Below are 14,784 nucleotides of genomic sequence, written 5' to 3'. Positions count from 1 at the left end.
GTTTTGAAAATAACTGGTATCAAACTCTCAGGAAACTAAATTTCAGTCACAGTTTCAAAAATTACAAGAAGGAAAAGTACTCAGTTTATTTTATGCAGTTAGTATAACCTTGGATACCAGAATAAGAGAAGAACAGTACAAAAAAAGAAAATCTAAGATCTATTTTACTTCTAAACATTAATGCAAAATTCATAGGTTAAACACTAGTGAAATGAATTCTAAATTATTTTTTTAAAATGCTTCACAATTAAGTACAGTTTAGCACAGGAACACAAGAACACTTCAATATCAGAAATTCATGTAATCTACCACATTAATAGATTAAAGGAGGAAACACTGTCTTCTCAACATATGCAGAAAATAAGCATTTAAGAAAATACAACACTCATTAATGATTTTTTGAAAAGTCTTATTAGGCCGGGCGTGGTGGCTCATGCCTGTAATCCCAGCATTTTGGGCGGCTGAGGTGGGTGGATCACCTGAGGCCAGGAGTTCGAGACCAGCCTGGCCAGCACGGTGAAACCCTGTCTCTACTAAAAATACAAAAAATTAGCCGGGCGTGGTGGTGGATGCCTATAATCCCAGATACTTGCAAGGCTGAGGCAGGAGAATTGCTTGAACCCGGGAGGCAGAGGTTGCTGTGAGCCAAGATCACGCCATTGCATTCCAGCCTGGGTGACAGAGCGAGACTCTGTCTCAAAACAAAAACAAAATAAAAGTCTTATTAACAAAATAGGACTAATAAAAGGGGCTCTTGATGAAAGATACCTTTCAAAATACCACAGCATATTTAATAGTGAAAACTATAAAGTTACATCATTTCTGTGCCTCAGTTTTCTTCATATATAAAACAGGGATAACAACCAGCCTACTTTACAGGGTCATTGGGAGGATTCAACTATTTAATATGTGCAAAGCATACAGAACAATGCATTTGTGGCACACGGCAAGCATTCAAATGCTGCCTATCATTTTATTACAATCATTGTCTTCATGATTATTTCCACTAAAATCAGAAACAAACAATGCAGTATCATTTTATCTATTAAACATTGTACTACAGGTCCTAATTCATTGAGAGAAGAAAAAGAAATAAAATGTATAATCCGAAAAGACAATTGCCTTTATAAAGATAATAATTCACATAGAAGACCCAAGAGAATAAAAAAAATGGTATTGATAAAAGCCTTCAGAAAGACTTCTGTACACGATTTTATGAATATCACTAGCATTCTCATGTACTAATATTAACCAATTAGAAGATGTGATAGGAAACAAGATCCCAATCAAAATTGCAACAATAACTCAGAGGTATCTAGGAAAAAATTCAACAAAAAATGCATAAGATCTTCCTGACAAAAAATTTGAAACACTATTAAATGACATAAAAGGAAAACTGAGTAAGAGTTCACTGAAAGGAAAATTCAATAGTATAAAGATGCCAATTCCCAACCCACTCCCAACTCATTTCTAAACACGTGCAATTGCAATTGGAATCCCAGAGTTTTCCTTGGCACTCAACAAACAAATCCTAAAATTCCTATGGGAGACCAAAGGATCAAAGGAGATAAGGGGACTAAAGCCTGTTAGCTCTTAACAATATCAATTGGTAAGAATGGTACAACAGGCTGGGCGCAATGGCTCATGCCTATAATCCCAGCACTTTGGGAGGCCACGGCAGGTGGATCACCTGAGGTCGGAGTTCAAGACCAGCCTGGCCAAGATGGCGAAACCCTGTCTCTACTAAAAATACAAACATTTGCCGGGCATGGTGGCATGGGCCTGTAATCCCAGCTATTCAGGAGGCTGAGACAGCAGAATTGGTTGAACCCAAGAGATGGAGGCTGCAGTGAGCCAAGATCACACCATTGCACGCCAGCCTGGGCAACAAGAGTGAAACTCCATCTAAAAAAAAAAAAAGGTGCTCACCTGGGCACAGCAGAGCAACTGAGTTTTGGCCAGGTGCCACAGTGGCTCACACCTGTAATCCCAACACTTTGGGAGGCTGACGCAGGTGAATCACCTGAGGTCAGGTGTTCGAGACCAGCCTGGCCAACATGGTGAAACCCCATCTCTACTAAAAATACACAGAATTAGCCAGCCGTGGTGGCACATGCCTGTAATCCCAGCTATGCAGGAGGCTGAGGCAGGAGAATCGCCTGAACCTGGGAGGCGGAGGTTGCGGTGAGCCGAGATCACGCCATTGCACTCCAGCCTGGGCAACAAGAGCAAAGCTCCATCTCTAAATAAATAAATAAATAAATTCCAGGAAGATTTTAAGAAAATAAATAGCAAATATTTAAATTTTTAGAAAATTATATAAAAATATTTTTATGTGCTCAGCCAAAAAAAAAAAATTACTTAAAATTACACAAAAAGGGCTGGACATGGTAGCTCACGCCTGTAATCCCAGCACTTTGGGAGGCTGAGGTGGGAGGATCACCTGAGGTCAGGAGTTTGAGATCAGCCTGGCCAACATGGTGAAACCCCGTCTCTACCAAAAATACAAAAAAATGTAGTTGAGCATGGTGGCGCACACCTGTAGTCCCAGCTACTCAGGAGGCTGAGGCAGGAGAATCGCTTGAACCCAGGAGGCAGAGGTTGCAGTGAGTTGAGATGGCGCCACTGCACTCTAGCCTGGGTGACAGAGTGAGACCCCATCTCACACACACACACAAAAATTACACAAAAAGCAAACTAAAAATTGATACATTTGATTCTTTTACAATTAAAACTTCTACTCAAAAAGACACCATAAACACCCTAGACTAAGGAAAGATATTGACTACACACAAAATTGAAAGAATATACAAAGAATTCATATAAAGCAGTAAGAAGAGACAAACAACTCAACAAAAACATGAATAAAGAATATGAACAGGCGGCCGGGCGCAGTGGCTCATTTCTATAATCCCAGCACTTTGGGAGGCCAAGGTGGGCAGATCACGGGGTCAAAGAGATTGAGACCATTCTGGCCAACATGGCGAAACTCTGTCTCTACTAAAAATACAAAAATTAGCTGGGCGTGGTAGCGCACACCTGTAGTCTCAGCTACTCAGGAGGCTGAGGCAGGAGAATCGCTTGAACCCGGGAGGCAGAGGTTGCAGTGAGCTGACATCACACCACTGCACTCCAGCCTGGCAACAGAGCGAGACTCAGTCTCAAAAAAAAAAAAAAAAAAAAAAGAATATGAACAGGCAAGCCACAGAAGAGGAAATCTAACTAGTCAATAACATATGAAATGATAAATACTTTCAATAGTGATCAGGGAAGTGAAAATTATAATAACATACCAATTTACCCTTGCCATATTACCAAAATTTAAAATCTATAATTCTGTGTGTGTGTGTGCACAAGTCTAAATTACACACTATCTGTAACATTAATTTTGCCACATAAGGTTATAAAGCTTTGCATTTTAACATTGATGATTTCTATTCAAAAGCTGAATTCCATACATTTCACGAAGCTGTATCTGCCCACCCGGCTGCAATCCATGCTTTTCAGGGATTAATTTGACATAATGTTAAAACCCACTCTTTTTATTTCAAAGACTGGTAATAAAATACTAGCAAGTATTTTCCCAGTCCACAGGCCTTTACAGGACTCAAAAGCAATAGGTCAAAACCACTTAATGTACTTCAGCTCTAACATACCCCTTAAAAGCGTAAGAGTGTTGGCCGGGTGTGGGGGCTCACGCCTGTCATCCCAGCACTTTGGGAAGTGGAGGCAGGCAGATCACTTGAGTCCAGGAGTTCAAGAGCAGCCTGGGCAACATGGCGAAACCCTGCGTCTACCAAACAAACAAACAAACAAACAAACAAACTTAGCCAGGTGTCGTGGCATGTGCCTGTAACCTCAGCTACTTTGGAGGCTGAGGCAGAAGGATCAATTGAGCCCAGGAGGTTGAGGCTGCAATGAGCCAAGATGGCACCATTACTCTCCAGCCTAGGCAACAGAGAGCCCCTCTCTCAAAAAATTTTTAAAAAGAAGAAAAACAAAGTATAAGAGTGTTAGGGTTGAAGACGCTAAGGAAGAAAATTTCTTTAGAGAGAGCCATTTGAAAGCTGCGACATTTTCTCTTCCCAATAGGTGAGTGAGGAGTGTGTTCACCCCGCCCCAATCTGATGAGAAGGATTTCAAAGAGATGACCTGTTTGATATATATCCACTAGACTTCAGGGGACACAGAGAACTTGGCACCTGACTTTCACGTAGAAAAACTTTACAAATGACAGGCTGAGGCAGTCTGTGGTAGTAGAGAAGAGGTTGCATGGGGGTGAACTGTGGGTCTTAACCCCACAATCACACACACTCCACAAGCCAGATGTGGACCCTCTGGACATGAACGGGGCTGGGTTACTTTGGAAAGAGGGCTTTTTGCTAGCATCAAGGTGACCTCGGCGAAAGGAGACTGAAGGTACACCATGGGGCCCAGGGATATATTAATAACTGGTTGGGAAAGTGGCCCTTCCTGCATCAAGGAAATTGCAGTCAGGGGGCTCCAGCTAGGACATCTCCAAGGAAACCATAAAGTTCCAAGAACAGGAAGAATGAGTCTTTGGAATCTGCAACATAGAGAGGGCATCCATATTAGATTACAACTTTGTCAGTTAGGTCAAACCTTTTTTTGCCCATTGTATCTCTTTCCTTCCTTCCTCACCCACTGCATTCAAGGGGCCAGAGATGGCCTAGGTGTTGAGTGGGGGAGAAAGGCAAGGGAGAAGAACTAGCTGGAAAAGTAAAGAAAGAAAACACTGAGCATGCTCTTTTTGCCACTAAAATCTTTCAGCCTGAAGCAGGTATTTGCTGGGAGAGAACTTTTCCTTTTTTTTTTTTTTTTTTTTTTTTGAGACGGAGTCTCGCTCTGCCGCCCAGGCTGGAGTGCAATGGCCGGATCTCAGCTCACTGCAAGCTCCGCCTCCCGGGTTCACGCCATTCTCCTGCCTCAGCCTCCCGAGTAGCTGGGATTACAGGCGCCCGCCACCTCGCCCGGCTAGTTTTTTGTATTTTTTAGTAGAGACGGGGTTTCACCGTGTCAGCCAGGATGGTCTCGATCTCCTGACCTTGTGATCCGCCCGTCTCGGCCTCCCAAAGTGCTGGGATTACAGGCTTGAGCCACCGCGCCCGGCGGAGAACTTTTCCTTTAAATGAACTTCATCGTTTTCAATACTATATGTGATTAGACTTACTTTGAAACTAAAATAAGACTACCACTGATCCTCAGAAATTGAAAGGATGATAAGGGAATATTAAGAACAACTTTATACTAATAAATTTGACGGACAAAACTGACAAACTCCTTGAAAGACACAAATTATTGGCTAGGCGCGATGGCTCATGCGTATAATCCCAGCACTCTGGGAGGCCTAAGCGGACGGATCACATGAGGTCATGAGTTCAACACCAGCCTGGCCAACATGGCAAAACCCCATCTCTACTAAAAATACAAAAATTAGCCAGGCATGGTGGTGTACACCTATAATCCCAGCTACTCGGGAGGCTGAGACACGAGAATCACTTGAACCCGGGAGGCAGAGATTGCAGTAAGCCAGTTGGTGCGCCACTGCACTCTAGCCTGGGCAACAGAGCGAGACTCTGTCTTTAAAAAAAAAAAAAAAAGAAAGAAAGAAAGGAAAGAAGAAAGACACAAATTATGAAAGCTCATTCAAGAAGAAATAGATAATCTGAATAACCCAGTATCTATCAAACTTTTAAGGAAGAAAGAATACAATTCTACATAAACTCTTTCAAAGAATTGGAAAGAGGAGGGAATACTTCCCAACTTGTTCTGTGATCTTATTATCTTGATTGTGGTGATGTGATCCTGGGTGTATACATGTCAACACTTACCAAAACTGTTTGCTTTATTTTTTATTTATTTATTTATTATTTTTTATTTATTTATTTATTTTTCTTTTTTTTTGAGACGGAGTCTCGCTCTGTCGCCCAGGCTGGAGTACAGTAGAACAATCATAGCTCACTGTAACCTCAAACTCCTAGGCTCAAGTGATCCTCCCACCTTAGCTTCCTGAGTAGCTAGGACTACAGGCATGTGCCACCATGCTCAGCTAATGCTTTTTATTTTTGGTAGAGATGGGATCTTGCTATGTTGCTCAGGCTGGTCTTGAACTTCTGGTCTCAAGCAATCTCCCCACCTCTCCAAGTGCTGGAATTACAGGTGTGAGCCACTGTGCCCATCCCTGTTTACTTTAAGTATGTATAATTTCTTGTATGCCAAATTAAACCACAGTAAAGGGTTTAAAATAGCTAAATCAGTACTTAGATAGTTATGGCATTCACAATGCTTATATTAGAAAAGAAAGGTCTCAGATGATGACCTTATGAAACTAGAAAAAGAGCAAATTAAATTCAAACTAGCAGAAAGACAGAAATAAAAAAGATAAAAGCAAGAATGAATGAAATCGAGGTTTCCATTTCTAGCCACAATGGAGTAAGTCTACTACAGCCTCTCCTACTGATTTTTGCAACAAAAATCTCTGGACAAAATACATAAAGTAACTACCTGAGGACTCTGACAAGTCAACAAAACCAGGAAGACTACGGAGGTGACTCAAAAAGTAGAGAAACAACTCATACATCAGTGGGTTCCCCTTTTATCCCTCATCTTCTCTCTCAAGACTTTGACCCAAATACAGGTCCCAGTGGCTTATGAATATACACAAGCCCTGAGTTCATCCAGGGACTCTTCACTCAAGAGAAAGCAAAGCTACATACCAAGCCTTGAGAACTGAACTAAGATTTAAGCCACAGCTCAAGTCTGAGACTAACACCTGAGTGACAAATGTAAGCAGGGCAGTGAAGGCTTTGAACACTGCACAAAGACCGAACCCACCACTCGAGTCTCTAACCCCTACATGGCACGTGCACACGACAGACTGAAAGGCTTTGAAAACTGAACTGGTTGGAACTGATACCCATAGAAGGTGAGACAGACCTAGTGGTTTATTACCTGATAAAGATGAAAAGCAATAATGGGCTGGTCGCGGTGGCTCTCGCCTGTAATCCCATCACTTTGGGAGGCCAAGGTGGGTGGATCACTTGAGGTCAGGAGTTCGGGACCAACCTGGCCAACGTGGCAAAACCCCCATCTCTACTAAAAACACAAAAAATTAGCCAGAGATGGTGGCAGGCGCCTGTAATCTCAGCTACTCGGGAGGCTGAGGCAGGAGAACTGCTTGAACCTGGGAGGCAGAGGTTGCAGATTGCAGTGAGCTGAGATTGTGCCACTGCACTCCAGCCTGGGCGACAGAGTGAAACTCTGTCTCAAAAAAAAAAAAAAAAGAAAGAAAAAAGAAAAGCAATAACGACACAGTCACCACTATCCAGGATAGAATCCAAAATTATTCAGCATAACAACCAATCACAAAAAATAAAAATAAAAAATAAAAAAATTGTGACCAATTCTCCAGGGAAAAAGACAATTAACAGATGCCAATCCTGAAATAACCCAGGTGCTGGAAATATCAAAGACATTTACGTAGTTATGACATTTAAGCTCTATGAGGTAATGGCAAACACCTGAAATGAATGGATAAACAGACGTTCTCAACAGAGAAACAGAAACTGTAAAAATAAAAAAATTGTAAAAATGATTGGGAAAAAAAACAGGGCCTCTAGGGACCTGCAGGGCAATACCAAAAGGTCCAATGTACATGTCATTAGAGTCCTCAAAGAAGGAGAAAAAGAAACTAGTGTAGAAAAAAAGATTGCAAAAAATAATAACCAAAAACTTCCCATATTTGGAAAAAGACATATATTTACAGACTCAAGAAGCACAGTACACCAGAATCAATATAAACTCAAAAGAAACACCAGAAACATTATAATCAAAAGCCTGGAAAGCCAACTTAAAACATTTCTAATACAGCCAGAGGAAAAAAAGGTACACTGTCTATGAGGAAACAATGATTCAAAGGACTGCAAAATTCTCATCAGAAACAGTGGAGGTCAGAAAACAATGGAACATCTTAAAAATACTAAAGGAAAAAAAATGTCAATCCATAATTCTACATCCGGCAAAAACACCCTTCAAGAATGAAGACAAGTGCTCACTGTCTAAAATTGGAACATATACTAAAATTGGAACAATACAGAGAAGATTAGCATGGCTCCTGTGTAAGGATGACATGCAAATTCATGAAGGGTTTCATATTTTTTTTATAACACAAAGGATAAATGCTTGAGGGGATGGATACCCCATTCACTCTATGATTATTACACATCATATGCCTGTATCAAAATATCCGATGTACCCCATAAACATATATACCTACTGTTTACCCATAAAAATAAAAATTAAAAAAAAGATGAAATTTTAAAATTATCAGGTGAAGGAAAATTAAGAGATTTTTGTCAGCAGCAGACTTCTAAGAGAAATGCTGTAGGTTCTTCTTCAGGTGAAGGGAGATGATATCAGAGGGAAACATGGAACTTTAGGTATAAATGAGGAGCAACAGAAATGGCAAAATATCTGGGTAAATGTAATGGATAATTTTTCTTCTTTTGAATTCTTTAAGATATATATGATAGTTGAAAGCAAAAAATATAACACTGTCTAGGGGATTTAAAATGTTATGTAGATGTAATATGTTCAAAAACTGTAACATAAAAGAAAGAAATTAAAGACATCTATACTATTGTAAAGCTTCTACATATTACTTGAACTATTAAACTATAAGTAGAATGTGAAAGGTTCTATGTGACTATCTTAGTGTCTACAGCAGCCATTGATTTTTAAAAATAACAACCAGGCATGACATCACACACCTGTAGTCCAAGCTACTTGGGAGAGTGAGGCAAGAGGATTGCTTGTGCCCAGGAGCTCAAGACCAGCACGGGCAACATAGTGAGAACCCTATCTTAAAAAATTAAATAAATAGGGCCAGACACGGTGGTTCACGCCTGTAATCCCAGCACTTTGGCAGGCCAAGGCAGGTGGATCACCTGAGGTCAGGAGTTCAAGATCAGCCTGACCAATATGGTGAAACCTCGTCTATACTAAAAATACAAAACTTAGCTGGGCGTAGTGCTGTGCACCTGTAGTCCCAGCTACTCAGGAGGCTGAGACAGGAGAAACGCTTGAACCCAGGAGGCAGAGGTTGCAGTGAGCCGAGATCGCACCATTGCACTTCAGCCTGGGCAACAGAGCAGGACACCATCTCAAATAAATACATAGATAGATTAGATAGATAGATAGACAGACAGACAGACAGACCGACAGATAGGCCAGGTGTGGTGGCTCACGCCTGGAATCCCAGCACCTTGGGAGGCTGAGGTGGGCAGATCACTTGAGGTCAGGAGTTCAAGACCAGCCTGGCTAACATGGTGAAACCCCATCTCGACTAAAAATACAAAAATTAGTTGGGTATGGCAGTGTGCACCTGTAGTCCCAGCTACTCGGGAGGCTGGTGCAGGAGAATCGCTTGAACCAGAATGGTGGAGCTTGCAGTGAGCCAAGATCGCGCCACTGCACTCCAGCTTGGGTGACAGAGCGACTCATTCTCAAAAGAAAAACAATAAATAAATAAATAAAAATTTAATTTAAAAACAAGACAGTGACAAAAAGTAAAGAGGAACATTTAAAATATAATATTTATATTATAATTGCACTTCTGGAAATTCATCCCAGAAAAATAAAAACTTATTATAAAAACCTACACAGAAATGTTTGTAGCAAATTTATTTGTAATAGCCCAACACTGGATACAACCTAGATGTCCTTCAACAGGGGAATGGTTAAACAAACATGCATACCATGGAATGCTACTTAGCAATAAAAAGAATCAAGCTTGATACACACAACAACCTGAATGAATCTCTGGAGTATTATGCTGAGTGAGAAAGAACTAATCCCTTACAGTTAGATACAGTATGATTCCATTATATAGCATTTTTCAAATGACAAAATCATAGAAACAGATAACAGATTATTAGTTACCAGGCTATAAGACGAGATGGACTGGGAGAAAATTGGTATGACTATAAAAGAGTGACGGCCAGGCGTGGTGTCTCACGCCTGTAATCCCAGCACTTTGGGAGGCCAAGGCGGGCAGATCACTTGAGATGTGGAGTTCGAGACCAGCCTGGCCAACATGGTGAAATCCCGTTCTCTACTAAAACACAAAAATTAGCCAGGCATGGTGGCAGGTGCCTGTAATCCCAGCTACTCGGGAGGCTGAGACAGGAGAATCGCTTGAACCCAGGAGGCAAAGGTTGCAGTGAGACCAGATCACGCCATTGCACTCCAGCCTGGGCCACAGAGTGAGACTCCATCTCAAAAATAAATAAATAAATAAATAAATAAATAAATAAATAAATAAATAATAAAAAGAGTGACATGAGGGATCCTTGCAGTGATAGAAATGCTCCATATTTGATCTGTATAGATGTCAATATCCTGGTTGGGATACTGTACTACAGTTTTGCAAGATGTTACCTACCAATGGGGGGAACTGGATAAAGGGTACATTACAATCTCTTGGTATTATTTCTTACAAGTGCATGAGAATGTATAATAATCTCAAAACAAAAAGTTTAAGAAAGTATTTGGGGGGAGGGGGAGGGATAGCATTAGGAGATATACCTAATGTAAATGACGAGTTAACGGGTGCAGCACACCAATATGGCATATATAACAAACCTGCACATTGTGCACATGTACCCTAGAACTTAAAGTATAATAAAAAAAAAAGTAAAAAAAAAAAAAAAAAAAGAAAATATTCAAATGTTCCAAAGAAGAGAGGAATGAGAGAGTAGAATAACAACAATCAGAAAAAGGGGGACAAAGAAGAAAGAAATAATAAAATGGTAGACCTACATCCAACAATGTCAATAATTACAAAAACACGCCAATTTAAAAGGCAAATTGTCAGTTGAGATTAAAAACACAAGATTCAACTATATCATGTCTACAAGAAACCCAATTTAAATATAAAGAATCTCTGTTCAACAAGAGGCACAAGAAAGACAGTGAAAAGACAATCGAGACTGGGCACAGTGGCTCATGACTCTAATCCCAGCACTTTGGGAGGCCGAGGTGAGCAGATTGCCTGAGCTCAGGAGTTCGAGACCAGCCTGGGCAACATGGTGAAATCCCATCTCTACTAAAATACAAAAAATTAGCTGGGCATGGTGGTGCACGCCTGTAATCCCAGCTATTTGGGAGGTTGAGGTGGAAGAATTGCTTGAGCCCGGTAGGTGGAGGTTGCCCGGGAGGTGGAGGTTGCAGTGAGCCAAGATCGCACCACTGCACTCCAGCCTGGGTGACAAAGCGAGACTGTCTCAAAAAAAAAAAAAAAAAAAAAAAGACAATCTAAACAAAGGGACAGTATACTTGCAATAAAGCATTAATATGTACTCTACTGAAAATAGTGCCACCAGGCATGGTGGCTCATGCCTGTAATCCTAACACTTTGGGAGACTGAGGCAGGTGGATCGCTTGAGCCCAGGAGTTTGAGACCAATCTGGGCAACATGGCTAAACCCCATCTCTACAAAAAAATACAAATATTAGCTGGGTGTGGTGGTGCATGCCTGTAGTACCAGCTACTCAGGATGCTGAGGAAGTAGGATCACTTGAGCCCAAGGAGGTTGAGGCTGCAGTGAGTCATGATTTCCTGGGCAACAAACTGAAACACTGTCAAAAAAAAAAAAAAAAAAGAAAAGAAGAGAAAAGAAAAGAAAGAAAGAAGTACTATGGGCCAGGCGCAGTGGTTCACGCCTGTCATCCCAGTACTTTGGGAGGCCAAGAGGGGGGTGGATCACCTGAGGTCAGGAGTTCAAGACCAGCCTGGCTGACATGGCAAAATCCCATCTCTACTAAAAATACAAAAATTAGCCAGGTGTGGTGGCACATACCTGCAATCCCAGCTACTCGGGAGGCTGAGGCAGGAGAACGGCTTCAACCCAGGAGGCAGAGGTTGCAGTGAGCTGAGATCTCCCCACTGCACTCTACCCTGGGTGACAGAGCAAGACTCTGTCTCAAAAAAAAATAAAAAAATAAAATAAAATAAAGAAAATAGTGCTATGAATAAGTAGGAGGAAGACACATACCATAAGAAAAAAAAGAGTTGAAGACTTACGCAGGCGCTGTGTAAGATTTACACAAGTCACTCAAGTTCTCTATAAAATATGAAATGAGGATCAATTACATTACTAATCAAGGAAACAAAAGTTTCAATCACAATAAGATACTAATACACACCTACCAGAATGGGAACAAATAATAGTCTGACAAGCAGAAGTGGCACAGAGGGAGCATCTACAAATGCTTTACAAACCAACAACATCACAAACAACATTTGGCCTTATCTATAAATTATTCACACCTCCAGAACCCAGACACTACAACCTAGGTATATACATTAGTAAAGCTCTCACAGCAAATGTTCCTAGCAGACATGTAAAATAATGGCAGTATTATCATTAGCTATACTAGCCTTAAAACGGAAACAACCCAAACTCTATCAAGAGAGTAAATACTGGCTGAGTGCAGTGGCTGACACCTGTAATCCCGCACTTTATGAGGCCAAGACAGGAGGATTTCTTGAGGCCAAGAGTTCAAAACCAGCCTGGGTGATATAATGAGACTCCATCTCTACATGAAAAATAAGAATAGCTGAGTACAGTGGCCCATGCCTATAGTACTATCTACTCAGGAGGCTGAGGCAGCAGGCTTGCTTAAGCCCAGGAGTTCAAGCCTGCAATGAGCTATGATCACACCACTGCACTCCAGCCTAGGTAGCAGAGTGAGACCCTATTTCTAAAAAATAAATAATTTAAAAGACAGAAGAGTAGGTACTTTTAATTGTGTGATACCCAAACTAGAACACTATCCTGCAATGAAAATAAACATCATGGCTGAATCTCACAACTATAATAGTGAATAAAAGAAACAAGTCACAAAATAATTCATACAGATGATTCTGTTTTCATAAAGCTCAAAGAAGAAAAAGTTCAAACTAAACAATATATTGCCTGTGGATATAAATATAGACAGCAGAAGCTCTAACAAAAATCTTAAAATAATTATCCCCAAATTTGGGATACAGGTTACATCCAGGAGAGAGGTAGGAGGATACAATCTGGAAGGGGTAGAGTCGTAGTTCTCAACCTAAATGGTGATTATCCAGGTGTTAGCTATGTATTTCTTCTGAAAAGTATGCATGTGTTCTAAATGCTCTTCTGTATGCAAGATATAGTAATCAATAAGGATTTCTATCTCAAAGAAATAGAAAATGAAAAACACAAAAATAAACACAATCAAAAGTTGGTTCTGTGAAAAGATTAATACAATGGATAAATCTTAAGTCAGACTGATCAAGAAAAAACATACATTATCAATATCAGGAGAACAACATTACAGATCCTACAAATATTAAAAAATAATAAGGAAATCTTATGAAAAAAACTTTATTTTATTTTATTTATTTATTTATTTAGAGACGAAGTCTCACTCTGTTGCCCAAGCTAGAGTGCAGTGGCACGATCTTGGCTCACTGCGACCTCCGCCTCCTGGTTTCAGGCGATTCTCCTGCCTCAGCCTCCCGAGTAGCCAGGACTACAGGCACATGCCACCATGCCCGGCTAATTTTTGTATTTTTAGTAGAGATAGGGTTTCACTATGTTGGCCAGGCTGGTCTTGAACTCCTGACCTCGAGATCCGCCCGCCTCAGCCTCCCAAAGTGCTGGGATTACAGGCGTGAGCCACCCCGCCTGGCCAAAAAAAACTTTATATCAAAAACTTGATAGTTTCGATGAGACAAATTCCTTCAAGGCCACAAACCACCAAAGCTTGCTCAAGAAGAAAACAGTTATCTGAATATACCTATAATTATAAAAAAAAAAAAAAAACGAATTTGTAGCCGGGCGTGGTAGCTCATGCCTCTAATCCCAGCACTTTGAGAGGCTGAGGCTGGTAGATCACCTGACGTCAGGAGTCTGAGACCACCCTGGCCAACATGGTGAAACCCTGTCTCTACTAAAAACACAAAACTTAGCTGGGCATAGTGGTGTTTGCCTGTAATCCCACTTACTCAGGAGGTTGAAGCAGGAGAATTGCTTAAACCCAGGAGGCGGAGGTTGTGGTGAGCCAAGATCGTGCCATTGTACTCCAGCTTGGGCAACAAGAGTGAAACTCCGTCAAAAAAAAAATAATAATAATAATAATTTGTAGTTCAAAATTTCCCCTCAAAGAAAATGCTAGGCCCAGATGTCTTCACTGATGAACTCTACAAAACATTTAAGAAATAATGCTAGTCCTATATAAATTTCAGAAAACAGAAGAGGAGGAAACACTTCCCAACTCATTTTATGAGGCCAGCATAACCCTGACGTCAAAACCAGACACAAACAGTGTAAGTGAAGAAAACTACAAACAATTATGACACATAAACATAGATGCAAAATAATAAAGTATGAGCAAAAATAAATAGAAGCATATCAAATGAATGATCATTTGATCATTATCACTTGATCATTATCAAGTGATATGATCATTATCAAGTGGGGTTTACACAGGTAATGGAAAGGCTGGTTCAATATCTGCAAATTGGCTAGGCATGGTGGCTCACACCTGTAATCCCAGCACTTTGTGAGACAGAGGCAGGTGGATCACCTGAGGTCAGGGGAGTTTGAGACCAGCCTGACCAACATGGAGAAACCCCGTCTCTACTAAAAAAAAAATGCGCGCGCGCACACACACACACAGACACACACACACACACACACACACAAATTAGCCGGGCATGGTGGCAGGTGCCTAT

At 40.8% G+C, this 14,784-nt stretch overlaps 1 protein-coding gene and 1 non-coding gene across 9 annotated transcripts in view; one reads left to right on the top strand and one right to left on the bottom strand.

Annotated features, from left to right (window-relative positions):
* Positions 1-14,784, bottom strand: part of LOC105463657 (zinc finger protein 674) — a 42,561-nt gene that overhangs the window by 9,287 nt on the left and 18,490 nt on the right. The window lies entirely within an intron of this gene.
* Positions 8,077-8,179, top strand: LOC112423558 (U6 spliceosomal RNA). The gene has a single exon (XR_003014029.1). It is a non-coding gene; the product is annotated as a U6 spliceosomal RNA (small nuclear RNA).

The sequence above is a fragment of the Macaca nemestrina genome, chromosome X (assembly GCF_043159975.1).
Source record: "Macaca nemestrina isolate mMacNem1 chromosome X, mMacNem.hap1, whole genome shotgun sequence".
NCBI lineage: Eukaryota > Metazoa > Chordata > Mammalia > Primates > Cercopithecidae > Macaca > Macaca nemestrina.
This window is presented reverse-complemented; position numbering and strand designations above follow the sequence as displayed.